We start from the raw sequence: 13,728 nt of genomic DNA, 5'->3' as shown, positions 1-13,728 counted from the left end.
TCTTTCTAATCAAACTCAAATTGGTTAATGGCAAAGCAATGTAAACCGTCGCATTATTCATGCTACATTCATTCATCACTCACCGTTATTCCGTGTTGACGTTAATGATTTAAAAATATCTTTTATATGTCATGTTCCTGTCAAACTTTTGTACGCAATGAATTCCGATTCTCTTCACTCTTTTTTATTAATATGTCGATTAAAGTCTGTTCTCTTTTATGTTACATTATTGGAATAATACTTTTAGCTTAATATATTTATTAATTATTATTTATTATATATCTTTCTCTCTTTTTAAATTATCAAAATTTTGTACTGTCATGTTTCTGTATTACTTGTTGTTTATAAAACAATAATTGTTTTTTACAATTATTAAAATTAACATAAAAAATTGAAGAAGAGAAGCAAAAAATTGATGATGGTTTTATAAAGAAATTTCGCAAGGTTTAAAAATACAGATCCAGATTTTAAAAATCCAAGTTTTAAAAATCTAAGATTCTAATACTTTAATAATTCTTAACTTTCAAGTTTGTAAATTTGAATTTGATAATTTGACAAATCTCATTGTCAGACTGCAATATCAGAAATTTCAAAGTCACAACATATTAAAAATTTATAATTAAATATAATTAAATATACAAGAATTTATAATTAAATATAAAATTTATAATTAAATGGAATTTTGACACAAAGATATTTTCGTACAATTTTACGTAAAAGTCATAAAGGCATAACACTCTTTGGAAATATATCCATTCAATGTCCTTTTAAGTGGCGTGAAATAAGGACGAGAGGTAGAAGGACGAGGTGAATTGTCAAATTGAATGCCCGGATATACGGGGCGCTGATGATTGCATGCCTTCAACATTCGCACGGCCCCCCAACGCCGGACACATTTCATATTGTCCTGTATAGAAGGCTCAAAAATACAGTAGCCGATAAATTAAAGTGATGTAGCAAGTCGATTTTCACATTAGGCGTATGCTGTATAATATATTTTATAACAAATTTTGATAAGTTCTGACAATTTTTTATTTTTTAGAAGAGAAATGTTATTTTAATTAAATTTTGAATCATATTTTTAAACTCATTATAATTATCAATTATCTGAAATTTCAGCACACTATACAGGTACCTTTCACATTTCTTGATTTAGCATAAAAACGTTTGGCTTTTCTTACTGACTAGAATTTGCTCCATTAATTGTTATAAGTACAATAAAATAAACAAATAGATGTTACAAGGGAAAGTAAGAGAAAACCAGCTTGTTCTGTCGATATATGTAAACTTCTGATCAAACAAGAGCACTCAAAGTACTCTTTACATTGTGCCGTTGTCTCGTAAAGTGGTCGTTAATCGATTTGCATAAGCGAACGTTGTGAGTAACCTTGAAACATGAACACGAATTTGTACTAATTGAAAAAACATATGATTTCTCCTTACTATAGAAAGTATTCATATCTGCAAAGAATGAAAAAGTTGTGAAAGTAAAATTTATTTAGCCAATATATTAGTTTTATTATATATTCGTTATTACTAGAAAATAATTATAGTGGACAGGCTAAGCATAATAATCGGAAGTTGATTAGCGAGTAGAGAAAGAACAAGAATGAGAAAAAGAGAGAAATCGAGAGCGGACAGACAAATATTATATTAAATATTACTATTATAATATTTTTTAGAATAATAACTAAGATCTAATGGAGCGGGGTAATAATTTTAATGAGTATAAAAAAATATACGATTTTTATTCAAGAGTGCCATGCGGCTTCTGTTTGTTTTTATATGCCAGCTTTTTATATGACGGGCGACTCGAACGCGAGTCTCATTAACGGTCATCTTTTTGTAAGTGAATGCAGTGCAGAAGTACAATGAACTTTAGAGGAAGTTGATTTGACAGTACGAAAAGAGAAGGAAATCTAGAGGCATCGTAATTTATTATATGGATATTATTTTTTCTGAATTCCGTACGCGCGTACTTATTCCCGTTTATTTGAATAAGTAAAACAAGAACTCTAGGAAAAAAATTTTATATATATAGGATTCTGTAAAAGCTTATATTTAAGAAAAATAATTTTTTTTTATTTTATTATATAATTATTTCATTAATTATCTGTTTATTATTATATTGAATATAAAATTGATTTACATTGAATATAAAATTTAATGCGTAAATTAATAAACTTTTGATAATTATTTATTTTGAATATTGCTATAATTTAGATCTTACATTTGGATGTTACAAATCAACCTAATCTAATAAAAATTAACTCCGTCGTTATGCATCAATCACTTTTATGTAGATAAAATTAATAATAAAATAATATCTTCCAGAATTCATAAACATGAAAAAATAGAGATTAAAAATAAGAACAACATTTTGGCTCGAGTAATAAAATTATAAATAGCATTTATATAATAAATTTCAATTTTGCATGATTTTAGTTATGCATAACAACCTCAAAAAAAAAAATATTACACCACTTTTATACAAAATTTATTTAAACAAATTTATGAAAAAAGAAAATATCCCCTTTTTGCGGACACTCTATATATCTATTTTTACTCACTTAGACCTTCACCTTTCCTTTCACTGTAACGATTTATATAAGTTAGTCCTAGCTTATGTGAGATTTTCCGCGTGCATTTGTCGTAGACTTTTTGCGAAAGACAGTCTTTTACGAAGACTTCTAATCACCTCGTAAAATGCTGGATGATTAGAATCTTTGTGAAATGCCGCAGGGAATAAACCTGTAAAAATATGTATATTACTAAAGAAAATTACCGTAAAAATTTTCACGGTAATTTCTAAGAGCAAACACTTTTACAAAAAGTTTCTCTTGTCTGTCTATTTTTTAAGAAAATAATTGGCAATATCGTGTAAATAATCGGTTAGAATCATCTTTGAAAAAATTCGTTGTAAAGTATCTTACAAAAATATATCTCTCGGTAGTAATAAATTATCGGTCTTTCTTCGAGCCGGGATTGTTTGTATAATCGATCAAAGTTTCATTCGGCCAAAGTTGGTTCAAAGACGTACAGGGGAGTCCTAGAAAAACGAGATTGTCATCACGAGCAACGCTAATTGATAGCAGAAACAATAAGAGTTTATACCGCGGTCTCGTGCCTTCAGAATCGCTGCAGGTGAAAGCGGTCCGCCTGTAAAGCAAAATGCATTCCTATCTCATGGCCGGCCCCCTCATCTCCTGCTTCTCCTATGCAATTATCTTAATAATCCACCGCCGCCGTATCACCGATTTTCCACTGTCGCAAACGTCCTTTCCCCCTTGCCTCGTGGTCGCAACGACGGATATTGTGGCGACTCAATTTACAATGATTTCATTCCATTTGCTTCTTGCAAAAGAATTACGCGGACGGAGAAGTGAGCGTTTTTCCGGTCGCCACAAATCGATTTAATGATTAATTTAATAATCTTTAATCTGCAACTAGAAATATAATACGATAAATGACAAGCGGTGCGATTAATCGATATAGGTCGAGTAAAATTAATTGTAATTTTTTTCTTTTTTTACTTCTCTCTCTCTCTCTCTTTTTTCTCTCTTTCTCTTTATTAATTTGCTTGATTTGACGGCGCAGCATTGTGAGTTGATTAATCAACGCAACGATGTCATAATATTCGTACTATTTTAACAATAAGAACTCGTTTCTCTGTTAAATGAGCAACCAAAGGGGCAAAGGTTCTTTCCATTTTAATTCTAGGCAAGATGCAATCGCATTCATACACTACTCTCAACAATTTAATCGGTTGCAAAATGAAGAGTCGGCAGATGGTCTGAAATTTCAATTACAAATTACATTATTTCTGAATTTTTATAATAGTAATTATTATAGCAGCCGCTTACTTATTCTGCAGGATGTAATAATAATATGCGAAAGTTGGAAATAAGGAAAAATATCGGTATGATATATCAATATATGATATATCAATGGTACCGATATTTTTCCTTATTTTCAACTTATGAGTTAGTCTCGATCTGACAATGAATTATCAATATCTATTTTATCAGTTTCGATACTATAAACAATTTATATTTCTCCTATAGAAAAATTTCTTGTATAAAATTTAACTTTATTACTTTTTTATTATCTTTTTGCAAAATGGAATTAATAGAATTAATTCTTATTCTAAATGATAATATAAATTTATATTATTATTCATATTTATAAACAATTTATATTATTAATAATAATATAAATATATATACATACATAATAAATATAGTCTTCCAAGATATTAACTTCCTATATAACATTTATCATACATATATATATATATATATATATATATATATATATATATATATTTGCATAAAGTTTAAATATTATTAATGTTGTTTATAATTATTATCTTTCTGACGAAATATTCATACTACATTGAAAGCGTGAGATCAAAAGAGAGTCTCACGAGAGGAGCGTTTAAAAGCATGAGACGGGAGGAAGGTGAGTGCAACAACTCCTATGGCGGATGAGCAATGAACTTGACCGGAAGTAGGTCAGGGTGAACCTTGTTCGAGCATGGTGACTATTTTCCACTGTGACTTTTGAAGCACGACGAGTTATTTAAGGATTCCTCGAATAAATATTTACGAATTTTTTAGATTTGAACTAAACTTTTTCTTGACAAATGCCTAAAATATGAATCACATTTTTTTAATCTTTGTAAAATTCGACTATTATACGTAAATTGTGCTACAAAATTTAAAAATAATTTGATATTAATATTTAATAATTTAAGGAGTGTTGATATCGGGATATCATCTAATTAATCATTAAAACTAATTGTACAGATAATTTTGAATGCATCAAAAAGAGAGAATTTCTCTTTAATTCTTAAAATTCTCTTTAAAAAGAAAACCATTCTCTTTAATTTTATTTTTTAAATATATCTTCAATATATTTGATCGAATTTTTATATAATATATATAAGGAATACCGCTTGATTTATATACTCGCATACATACACTGAATCATTTTTCTTTTTATAATATTTAACACAAAAAATATTGTATAGAAGCATATTATGTCATAACATTATTAAATTGTACATTTGTAATATTGTATAAAAATTATTCTAAACACTACTGATTCGGAACAAACGACAAATATTAAATTAAAATATCTCACTTGCATTAAATATAGTCTCGTTATATTAACAGTGCGAAAGTTTCATAGAAATCTCACGAAAATAGCAAGCGATATTCAATCTTCTCGTTATGTGATGCAGATTTAATGCAAATCTTGCATAACTGGCTGACACAATCACATCGCACACCAATTTTCATTTGCCGACGTAAGGCGAATTAGAAACGTAGTAATCTCTAAACAGGTAGAATTGTTGCATAGAAAGCATCGCGACGCGGAACAAGTCATTTCTGTATACCGTATTCTCTTCCATAACAATCAGTCTCTCTGAATAGACGAAGAAATTAACTCCGTGATGATTGAATTTGCGGAGGAGGACAGCTTTCCCCTGTTTAGTTAATAGTGCGCGACAGCGAGGACATTCGTGAGAAGAAATAAAAGTTTTTTTAAGGGATTGCCAAATCGCTCGATCGCAGACAGAATTCTAAATGTGACTTGGTTTGCTATTGTGAATTATGAAATCACTTTCAGACACGTTACGGTAATACGAGTAACCGCATGTAACTGACGTGCAGGGAATATCAATAATGCCATTATCAAGGAGCCACTGTTAATCTTCCTTAAGCCTTTCGATTATATTTTCAGATATCTTTTTCTTTGAAAGAATAATAGATCTTTTTAAATTAGATTTTGAATAAATTTTTTCAATTAAAATAAATTTTGTTATCAAAGTTATCAAAATTATCAAAATTATATATCAAAAATAAAATAATAATAAAAACCTTATACATATTTTATTTTTCATCCAAACTCTCGCGTTTCTTTTTCGCAGAATTTCAATACGACACTATAACCGATTCACATAGGATTAGATGTGCTTACGATAATAACTTCTTACTCACGTAACTCATGTCGCAAGGTATATAAATTAGATGTTTTCTAGGTCGAGTTTAAATTCGCTGTTCGCAGCCTATTTTCAAATGCGCGTACGAATTCGCGGACAATGCCTATCGCGATTGAATCTGATATAATATATCAGCGCCTTAATTTTTTTATTGAAAAGGGTGCAGCCGCAATCGATTACATGCGGAACCGACGAATCCATTATTGCATGTATGACCTTTCATCAGAATCAATCGGGAATTTACCTTTTCCTTCTTTGGATTTTCTCACGGATCAATGGTATCGATTTTATCTCATCTCTAATTGGAACTTTCTCTTGCTTGTCACGTAAGATATTCAGTAAATTAGATATTTTTATGAGAAAATTAGTAATAGACATATTCATTTTTAAAATTAAATGAAGTGATAATTTTTTAATTAATTTTTTATTAAAAAAACAAAAATACATAAAATTTCTATTTCTGTGCGTTCTCTCTCTCTCTCTCTCTCTCTCTCTCTCTCTCTTTCTCTTTCTGAAATATTCATTGCGAGTTTACCTTGTAGTAGTAAAATTAAAATTTGGCAATACTAATAGAAACTAAAAACTTTTATTTAAATTAGTTCACTTCTGTGGTCTACTGGTCATTCATATTTTTTTACGATTTAAAATAATGGTTTTATACAGAAGACTACTTTTTACTACTAAGTACTTAATTTACATAATACTATAATTTAAAGATTAATTATCATATACAACAACTGCGTGATCAGGGTCATTTAACGAAAGCAGGGCACACTTTTACTTCAACGTAGAAATTTTCATCGCATTTTAATTTTTTGACAATACGCAACGTGATTATATTTATTATTATTAATTTTTATTATTATTAATATTTATTATTATTAATTTCTTTAATTTTGGCTATAAAAAATTTTAAGTGCTAGAAAAAAATAAAATAAATATGTAGAGAGGAAAAAAGAAAGAAAATATATAATACATAATGTAAATCACATACAAAAAAAATACTGTATATAACGCAATATAAATAACAAAATAATTATTATTTATCAGATACTCTATTTGAATATAAATAGATTTTATAGAATTGCGTATTGTATTGTCCCGTGAATAACGTTATCCAAGCATTACGAGAATGGGAAAACAAGCGTTCCGTGAAATGTCGATTCGCTTCGGTCAACATATGATGCTTCTCGTCGGTCACGAATATTAAATGTAATATCGCAGAGATTATATAGCACGAATGTTGCGTGGTCGTAACATCAACTGCTACATACAAAGAAAAACTACTCTGCATTACATCATCAAAAAGGAAGTGCAGCTATAAGATAGTAGCTATCATTTCCCTGTGGAAAACTCTTAGTGACTCTAATGTGACTCGCACACGATTTATTTCACCTTCTTCCAATTCGCTTCGGCAATCGCCAACTACATTTTACGTATTTAAAGTTATCGGACCCAAGAATCTGCAATAAAATTAGAACTGCTTCGGAATGTATAAATCTCATCAGAGCAACAATGTTTTTAAAATGGGAGAATAATTAACGCGTTGTTATATTTTTGATGATGAAAAATGATCCACTTAAAAAAGACATGTTAAATTGATACTCGCAAGTATTGTTGCTTCTTTTCCTCAATGTTGATTGGTTATTTCAATATTACGCTGTACATTACTTCATATTAATAAAAATCTGTCATGGCTGCGTATTTGACAAATATTATATATATATATATATAATTATAATATTATATATAATACAAATATTATATATAATAATATATATATATATATATATATATATATATATATATATATATATATAATTTTGATTTAATTGATTTTGAAAAAACAGATAATACATATTAGTTATACATATTATTATATTACATATAACTAATTTTATAATAGTTATATGTATTTTATAATAGATGCGTGCCCTAACCGCATGCCCTACTCGCGTGTCTTACTCGCGTGCCCTAATAGAATGCCCTAATATAATGCACCGTAGGCTACTTCCGTTGGGCCAGTTGGACTTACCTATCGTTGATCCTGGCCATATTAATTCTGGCTACGTCTAGCCAGAGATGTAGCTTCGACCCCCCCTATCAGAGATCAATGAAGGAAAAAAATTCCTTCCGTTGCCGGCTAATTATTGTCGCCGGGTATAATTTTACACGAGCATAATTTTATGCTCATTTATGACATGACAGTTTGTCATGCATCTTTTTAATAAATTGCAAAATTTGATATATAAATAATTTGAATGAAAGTCAAATTATCAATCAAATTTAATAGTTGATTGCAAAGTAATAATATTTAATCGTAATGAAATAAAATTAAATAAAATTATAAAAATATATAAAATAAAATTAATAAATAATATAGGATTTATATAGATAATTTATATTAAAATAAAATGAATAAAACATTTATGTGTCACATAATTTGAATAATTTGACTGAAAGTCAAATTATTAATTAAATTTAATATAGGATACGCGTAGCATATCCTATATTATGTAAATATTATTATATTATTATATTATATTATATTATCCTATATTATTTATTAATTTTATTTTATATATTTTTATAATTTTATTTAATTTTATTTTATTACGATTAAATATTATTACTTCGCAATCAATTATTAAATTTGATTGATAATTTGACTTTCAGTCAAATTATTCAAATTATATGACACATAAATGTATTATTAATTTATTTTAATATAAATTACATTTACATATTATTATAAATATTATTATAAGATTAAATATTTTTACTTCAAACAATGATTAAATTTGATTGATAAGTTGGCATTAGATTGACTAAAGTAAAATTATATTAAAACGATGCGTGACAAACTGTCTAAGCTTTCATTGCTATGATAAGAAAGATGGATGGGCTATAAAAAATTATGACAAAATTGGCGCAACATCACAATTAAAAAATTATCAATATTTTATATAAGAAATAAAGTTAGTCTTCTATATTAAATAAATTAAATAAAATTTCTATTGAAAAAAATATTTTATATTTTCTTCAATTTTTTGTTTTAATTTATATTTTAAATTATATTTCTAATGTGTTTTAATATATATTTAAAAAGTCTATTAAAAGTTATTTGATTGCGTTTATTCTAGCCCATCCATTTTGAGGCAACGGATTTATTTACAATCTACAATCTACATTTGCATCTACAATATCTCCGTCACCTCAAAATAAAATAAAATTTATCACTCACCGGCACTGATGCGCAACAGCGGAGATTTGGTCTTGAGGCTACGTTGTCTGTAACACACAAATATAAAATCCAAATTATAGCAACGTTTAAAATAATTATTAACATTTCAAAAAATTATTATTGTGCGCATCGAATTTGATATCCGATGCGTATAATAATAAAAAGGTATAAATATGAAATAATTTTATAAATTTTAAAAAAGAAAACTATTTTTTTAAATAAAAACTTTTATGATATGAGTCTCTCTTGTTTAAACTATTCAAATAATGATCGAATCGAGTTAATGCGTGTGCGGGATTTATAATAATTAATATAAAAATAATAATACTCACCCTTGGGTTGCTCCGCCGGTGCAAGATGCCTCTCCTAGGCCTCCTCCTCCTCCTCTCAGGTTGATTCACATGCGCGATACTTTATACGGCACTCCCGCATTTTTATTAAAAGATACTACCGCACTTGTACGCGCGATACTTTGAACGACACTCCCGCACTTTCGGCATGATCGAACCCCATTTTACACGAAAATCGTACTTCGACAAATACGACTTTATTGCTCGAGTGTTGCTGAACGAATGATAATAAGTCGTAAGACATTAACAGTAGCGCGCTAATGTTTACATCGCCAAGGCCGAATACAATGTTATTGTTTCGCGGCCGAAAATATGTTGCGTACTGTGACGTATATACGGTGTCGAATATTAAATAATACAAGTATTTTAAATTATAGATTATTTAATAAACGATTAATACATCATGGAGCTTATTATTATATTAATCATTATTCGAACCTGCGGTTATTTGATTATTTTATTACGCGTTCTCAAGCCGAATCATATTTAAATTATCAAAAATCGAATAATAAAATATAAATGATAAAATATGAAGTATAATTAAAAATCAAGTATTTTTAAAAAAATAAATTATTGTTTATAAAGAGAGAAAGAGAGAGAAAGATTGCGATAAAACAATAATTTACAATTTTAATTCTAATCATTTCGATTCTTGATTAAAACGTCACGCAAAATACGCGCTTCGGAATTTATCCATTATGATATAATTACGTATTATTCAAAATTTAAATTGTACGAAAGATAATTAATTATTTATGATATTAAATTATTTCCCGATACTTGTCGCGATCGCGTTAAGTAGAGAAATTTTGTGGAGCGTTTCGCGTTCCTTACTGTTCGAGTGTCGCCGTGAGAATAATAAAGCCGTAAGCCATAACACTAGCGCGCTAATGTTTACATCGTCAAGGCCGTATACTATGTTATGTTTTGATTATTCGTTGCCGAAATATTTTTCGTACTATGACGTATATACAAACGGAATATTAAATTATACATGTATTTTAAATTATAAATCAATTATTAAATTATCAATTAATATATTACGGAGTTTATTAAATCAATACTGGCAATATTGTTACCTCTTTTTCGCGATGCTAATTGGTTATCTCGACGATGCACTGAACATTACTTTATATTAATAAAAGCTTGTCATAACTGAGCGACACATTTGATAGTTTAAATATTAAGTGGGTGTGTAATTTTTATTTAATTTATTTTAAAAAAGTGGAAAACTAGAATTAATATGTAAGCAATTATATGCCATTGGTACACATAAAATAAATGGCGCGCGCGTAGCGCGTGTTTATAATATTCTAGTACTCTAAATAGAATATTCTTTTTACAATTCTTTTCTTACGTATTTAACTCAAATCGCAATATTTATCAGGGTCACAAAAAAGAAAGTCTTTTAATTGTTTTCATGGGAAATTTTCGACCACACATTGTAGATTCGATCACATTATGCTAATGTAGACAATCCGCCACGTGTGTGCACAAAATATGCATGTACGTGACGATGAATAAGTGAGGAGAGAGTAACGAAATATCTTACTTTCACATTTGGATCTCTGACCGCACTGGTCCAGGAGCTTCGTTTCAATGTCATGGGACATTTCACGATCTTTTTTCCCATGATTTTTTAAACTTTAAGAGATATTACGCTTCCGTTTATAACAGATAATAAGTCGATGCTGTTAGTTGAATCAAAGTTTTAAGATCAAATATAATAAGTTATTATTTGTTCTTTTTCTTAAAGATGACAGATTGTTTTAAAGTTCAATAAACATTTTTACTTTATATTATTTTGAGTTTAAAACTTGAAATAAACTTTATTTGATGAAACTATATTCGAATATATGATCAGTAATAAAAGGGAGAATTAGGAATAAAAGAAAGAAATATTAATTAAAAATTAAAATTATTAAAAATATTATTATTAATATTAAGAATATTAAAAAAATAAAAATAAAAAATGCGACTATATTATTTTTTGTAACAAAATTATTAATTTACTTTTTTAGATTCTTTTTAACTTTCTTATCTATTCTTTATCATTTATGTAAATTAAAGCAAATGTAGGTTAATTGCATCTTTATTTCGAAGCTTTATGAATTAGCATGCTATATTTTCTCCAATCAATAATTTAAGTAAAATTTGCGTTTATCCCTCAATTAGAGAGAAAAAGAGAAAGAACTGTATAGACTGGAATATATTTTATATTGAGAATACCAGAAACCGGATCCTTTGACCCGGACAACTGAAATTTTCACACTTGGACACTTCACTGGAAAGTTAGTGTGTAATGATTATAGCCGGTCCATCCAGTTTTCACAATTCTAACCGACGGATCCAGATCAAGAGAGTATGTGTATCAAGACAAACCAGACCTTTCTACGTGGTCAGCCGTTTCCGTTTTTTTCTCAAACTTAATATATACTTTTCGAAACTTTTCAGAAACGATTATCACTTTCTTGTAACAGTTGCGTGCAGGATCAATTATTAGCTATATTATTTAATTTCCAAACACGTATTTGTGAATATTATATTTTGTTTTTAATCTCTATATATTTCGGCAATTGAGATCGCTGAAAAAATGTTTTCTTAAAAATCATAATTTTATTTTATTCCATTCAAGAATTTATTTATTTAAAGTAAGATAAGAAAAATAAATGCATATTCAGAAAAGAGATATTCCATTGGATTATGTATGTCGGGTCAATGAACGCTTAAATTCTTTAAACCATGCCTGTTTTACGAGAAAGTGGTTGCGACTTGTTTATCGATTCTCAGATACTTGGTCATCCATGTACTCCCGATGAGGACCCAAATCCGGTCAAACATGACCTCGACTTTCACCCTCGTACAAGGTCTAGGACGTCTCTTATGATTATTATTATTCTTCCCGTTCGTTGGCAGAACAAACATCTTTCTTTTTTAGAACTTTAAAAATAATCTTATATGAAATGTAAGATTATTTTTTTTTGAAATTAAATAATTAATAAAATTCAATTCTTAGTAAAGAAATTTTGATAAACTTCGGAAATGTTTCAATTTCCACTGATTAAGAAAAAAAATAATAATCTAAAAAAAATTCTACAAAAAGTAAATTAATAAGAACTGGAATCACATAAAGCAGTGGAACAGGTGCTACAAATATACATTATTTGATAAGCATAAACCATGTGGAAGAAAATTTAACTCGACAAAAAAGATTTTTTTTTGCGGTCTAGCTACACATCTCTCTTTATGTTTCTCAGAGATATACAATTATTTTTATATCACACAATGATGTGTCATTAAGCGAACGTCAAGTACGAAAAGAGATCATCATGGCTCGACGCGTCTCGATAAAAGCTTTTCAATTTCGTTTCGACGCGGGCGGGGTTTACTTTCACCATTCGAGGTAGCGGCATTCTTTAATAAAGGCGTGCGTGCACCTTTCTTGTCTCTCTTTCTTCAAGTCGGCTATGGAAAGTAAACTACGTTTGACACATCGGGGTCGCAAAAAGGTTACAAAGGGATACTGCGTAATAAACGGCCGTCAAGGATAACATGGCGTTTCCTACTTGCGCAATCATTCGGCTGGCTGCGAAAAATTCGCGAGTCTTGCAGGTGCATAATACGGATATGACGTAGTTTATGAGTGCATGATACGTTGATAATAGACGCGTTCCGGGAAGAAAAGCGAATTATTCGCGACCGAGAAACTCGCGTGTGTGAAAGAATTTTCTTTGTTCGAGATAGAAAGGGGATTAACCGTTTTATCGCAGGGCAAATTAACGTGATGACGTATGCAAAGTTAAATGACTTTCCGTCTTTTTTTTTATTATCTACATAAACTGTAATCAAGCGACATTGGCGCAAAATTGCAGAATACATTATGATTATATTATCTTACCAAGTTTTGCAAATTTCTGCTCCTTTTTTCCACAAAATTAAATTCCTATTTGACGTCAAAGATTTACTTCAAAATAGAAACTCTTTCTCTCTCTCTCTATTTTTGGGAAAAAAAAACATGTACTCAAAATTTATAATTTTTTGCTATAGAAGTTTGAAAAATAATGATTGAAGTATGAGAAGAATCAAATGCAAAAAGAAAATATATGAAAGAGGAAATGTGAGAGAAC

At 28.8% G+C, this 13,728-nt stretch overlaps 1 long non-coding RNA gene across 1 annotated transcript in view; it reads left to right on the top strand.

The window, feature by feature from the left end:
• The window catches only part of LOC126852066 (uncharacterized), a 77,719-nt gene that overhangs the window by 44,333 nt on the left and 19,658 nt on the right, over window positions 1-13,728 (top strand). The gene's annotated exons all lie outside the window — the stretch shown is intronic.

This window comes from Cataglyphis hispanica, chromosome 9, assembly GCF_021464435.1.
Source record: "Cataglyphis hispanica isolate Lineage 1 chromosome 9, ULB_Chis1_1.0, whole genome shotgun sequence".
In the NCBI taxonomy this organism is placed as follows: Eukaryota; Metazoa; Arthropoda; class Insecta; order Hymenoptera; family Formicidae; genus Cataglyphis; species Cataglyphis hispanica.
Note: the sequence above shows the minus strand (reverse complement) of the source record. Positions and strands in the feature narration are given on the sequence as shown.